A 4,704-nucleotide genomic window follows, 5' to 3' on the forward strand; every position below is an offset into this window, starting at 1 on the left:
AATGGCAATATACAAATTTAATTAATAATAATAAAAATATTAATTTCAGCTGGCAGAAGATCTTTTGATAAAGCTCAAAGCATTTTACAAGTTGAACCTACACAGTCAGAAGTAGGTATGATTGAGTTCAATGGATTTTACTCCCAGTGAATTAGCATAGAATTGTGTGTATATGGTTCTCTGGAGGCCTGGTGACCGGGGCTGTCATGAGGAAGTCCTGCACTTCAAAACTTGTCACTATACTGCTTGATTGGTGTGGATTAGCTTTTACCAACCTGGTGCCTTCCAGATGTTTTGGCCTGCATCTCCCATCAGCCTCAGCAAGAACATCTGGAAGGTACCAGGTTGGCGAATTCTGCTGGAGATTGGCATGTTGGTGTGTTGCAATTCTTTGGCAGGATCTGCAAATACTTAAGATGTATATTCTGTCTCCACTATTTTTATGAGTAAGAAATGCAAAGCGGGGTGGGTGGGAAAATTCCAAAATCAAATGGGGGGAGCATAAATGTTTTGGCCCATCCCCCACCTCTGCTTAATGTGGATTGTGAACTTCCTGCACCTCCTTTAATTCCCCCTCTTCCGTGCACACTTTTCTCCAATGATTTCTATCCCATACTTTCTCCTCCCTAAATCTAAGATTCCCAGTGTAATCAATGGAGCTCTCCTATTCAAATTTTCAAAGTGCAGGGAATCTCCAGATTTAGGGAGGAGAAAGTGTGGGGCAAGCAGCAAAAAGAGCTCCGCTTGGAAAAGAGCTCTGCTTGGACGAGGGGAATTTTCAAAAACTGGCATGGACATATTCCTTTTCAGGCTGGTTCTAGACATAGGTTTCTGTCAGTTCCCATCTCACAAAGCAAGTGATGCTTGGCACTGTGCTCCAGATGGGGTGGGCAGCTCCCCCTCAGGGACCTCTTCTCCTACAAGCCGGGCCTCTGATCTCCTGGAACAGGCGATGTTCCCTTTCAAGTGTGCCACAGGCAACTGCTGAATGATTCATTGGGGCTTTGAGCCTCCGTCTCTCTGCGTTGTGGCTGCCTAATTTGCCAGCCTGCAGGCCTGGCGCACGGGTTAAGCGGTCTCTAATGAGGTGGGCTCCCTGCTGCAGGGGGTGCATCTGCTTTGTGGCACCTCCCCTGGCCTCCTTTGCCTCTGGCTAAATTGGGTCGCTCAACAGGAGGCTGGCAAATCCTGATTAGTAGGCCTGTTGAATCATCAGCTGTGCAAAGTCAGGAACGGAGCAAAATATCACCACAGGGAGGTGATCAGCTGCAACCCTGTAATAAGCCTCACCAACCCACTTTGTCTTGCGTTGTGTCAATCAACTGATTATCTTTATGGGTTTGTGAACCAACTGCAATACTTGGAATGGGGAAGCCTTCTCAGCCTTACAATCAACACCTAGCATCTGCTGCCTCAAACAGCCACCTCACTCTAATGGTAGGGCTGGCCCTGATGCTGGGAATCTGCCCTGCAGTTCTGAGATATGCAAAACAAAGGCAGGCTCCTCCTTTGGTAAAGTCAGAGAGGTGGGGAAAGCACTGGAAAGTGTCGTGCAACACAACCTAACACCCCCACATCAGAGTGAATGCCCATTAAATAGCCAGTGTTGTCCACTCTCCCTGCAAACCAAACCAGGATGAATGTTTAATTTGCAGCTTTTCTGCAAGCTTCTCCATGTTATCAACAAAATGCTCCTGTCCTTTCTGCTCTTTTGTTTCGCAGTCACTTTAGCCAGCTTGCCGAAGGCTTTGGGTTTAGGTTTAGGCTGGCAGCAGCATCATGCAAGGCACAATCCCATCAAAGGACAAGCTCATCTTGTAGACCCTTTTCTCCATTCAGCAGCAATTTGCTATAATCTTGGAAACGACAGAGCGAAAGGCTTTCTTTGAAGCTGATGAAGCAAGGAAAATGTTTTCTTTTTAAAAAAACACACAACAGCAGGAGCGGCACTTGTTGACAACTCAACTGTCTGTGTTCGGAAGATGCAGGTCACAGGTTCCTCCACAGAGTGGAAATCTATTTTCCTTTCACAGATAATTTTGCGCTCTGTTGGAGGCAGGATTATTCTTTTGTTGCCGAGCAATTTGCAAACACCTTCATCCAAAGCAGCCACTCTGGGGTGGAGAGGGAGGGAATTGGGAGGGAGCAAACCGGGCCATATCAGCCGACCTGCAGGGGATGCTGTGCTTCCTGGGAAAGTTAACTTTTCACAGATGCACTTAAAATAGACCGGATGTTTTGAGGTTTGGATAATGGTGCATTGAAAAATGTGGGGTTTGCTAAATGTTTAAGGGCAGCACCTGCCCATTGAGACTGAGCAGGCATCTTCACTGTACTCTTTGGCACCTGCTAAAAACATTCTTATTTAAACAAGTCTACGCAGATCCTTAGAAGACTGAGGAAATTTTAATCTCAGTATTTTAACTTTTATACGGTTTAAAATATGGTTGTATTTCCCCCCTCTGTTTTATTATTTTATCTTCTTAAAGCCACTCAAAGCTTTGTTTGTTTTTACAATCAAGCATTGTGGAAATTTTATGAAATAAAAATAAACCAATAAGATAAACAAATAACATCCCACGAACAAATCAGGATGAATGCAGGACAAATGTTCATTGTCATATAACCTCCTGTAAACAAATCAGAACAAATGCTCTATAAAGACCAGGTATAGTCTAATCACCATGTAAGCTTTGTGCAAGCAAATCAGGACAAAAGCCCAAGAAACAGGTTGCCTGCAAAATCCTTGACTTGGTGACTGCTGCTTGTTGGCAAATCTAACTGAGGGCCACCAGGGGGCAGCAGCATCCCATTATGGACAGAGGAGAAGCATGAGATAACACTTCTGGTTTGCGAAAGAGAGGCTAGGACAGTGATGGCAGACCTTTTAGAAACCGAGTGCCCAAACTGCAACCCAAAACCCACTCATTTATCGTAAAGTGCCAACAAGGCAATTTAACCTGAATACTGAGGTTTTAGTTTAGAAGGGGAGGTTGGCGCATCCATATGGAGAGAGAGTGGAGCAATACAGTGGAACCTCAGGTTTCGAACAGCTTAGTTCCTGAACTACTTGGAACCCGAACACTTCAAACCTGGAAATGAGTGATCCGGTTTTCGAACTTTTTCCGGAAGTGGAACATGTTCTGTTCCGAGTATAACTTCTGTTTTGAGCGCCACACTTCCGTTTTCAGAGTGAGGGAAGGTGGGCCGGGCGGCAAGCGAGCAGGAAGGGATGTTGCAGGCAAGTAGGAGTGGATTGGGCTTCTTCTCCTAGGCTTGCACAGGAACAGGAGCTGGATCGGGCCTGCGGCTGCGGCTGCACTCCCCTCAAGGGAGAAGTTTAAAGGAGCCCCCACCTCCGCATCAGATTACCTGCACCCCCGTGAAGGCAGTCAGGCTTAATAGTTGCTGAGGTTGGGAGAGGTGGAGGTAGCCCGGAAGCGTGCAAGCAGGAGTGGAGGAGGGGATCTCTCAGAAGTGGAGGCTTCGCACTTCCCAGCTGAGACATCCCTGCCCTGCTCCTGCTTGCACGCCAGTAGGAGTGGGATCCGGCAGCTCAGCTGGGGAGCGCGAAGCCTCCACTCCACTTCTGACTCCACTCCCATTGGCCCCAGCCAGAGGGTGTGTAAAGCCTCAACCTTGCAGCAGCAGGAGGAGGAGGAGGAGGAAGGCGGCTGTCCAGAACTCTTGGTGACGCTTCTGAGCCCTCCCCACCCACAGCGGAGGCTCCCCAAGAGAAAACGCGTGCCCTGGAGGTTGTGGCTCCGTTTTGCGCACGCACACACCCCTGAGGAACTTCTCCTTGGACACAAGTTGAGCTGAAGACTCGACACACTGCCCTCGCCTTCTGCCAGCTCTGTGCTGGGGTAACGGCGCGCTTGCCCACAGAGAGGGCTCTGAGTCCCCCCTCTGGCATGCGTGCCAAAGATTCGGCACCACTGGCCGAGGAGTTATCTTTGGGGGCCAGGTTGCAGACTGTGGACCTTTTATGAAAGCCAGTGTTCCATTGGACACCAATTACATACAATACACAGCACACACAGGAAAACCCAAAAGTCAGCATGAGTACAACCACTGTAAAACCAGAACAAAACCAGCACACTCCCCAAGTGACCCTCCACCCTATCCCATGCTTTGCTTCCTCCAGTGGTATTCTGCAGAATGATTTATTTGTGTGAATGAGGTTCACTGTGTTTCAACAGTTGATCAGCTGTGCAGCTGGAATTCACTTGTGGGCACTTTCAGACCGCCTGTTTTTGGGTCGATCATCCTGATTTCTTTGCAGTGAAATGAGATGGCATTGGCTGTTTAATGAGAGTCCAGGGATGTTGCGTCAAAGCAAGTGTCACTCCACATTTCCATTGCATTTCCCGATCACTTTACTTACTGCAAAAAAAATATATTTTGGGGAAGCGGATTTGTTGTGTAAGCCCTCCCAATCAATTATGGAACCTGAATTTGCCAGTATTGTGATTAAATCCCATCCAAACACAATAATTGTCTGTTGCCACTGCCACTCTCTTGTGGCCTGTTAATAGTTACAACCTCCTGTGAATTTAGAGAACCTAACTGTGCTTTGCAAGCTGAGGAGAAGGGGGAATGGCACACCCTTTCCCCACTCTGATTGAGATATGTTTCAAGGATGTTAATGCTTACCTAACCTGACCTTGGATGAGTTCTAACCGCATAGAGCAAACTCCACTG

The sequence above is a fragment of the Podarcis gaigeae genome, assembly GCF_964106915.1.
Source record: "Podarcis gaigeae genome assembly, chromosome: 8".
NCBI classification, from domain to species: Eukaryota; Metazoa; Chordata; class Lepidosauria; order Squamata; family Lacertidae; genus Podarcis; species Podarcis gaigeae.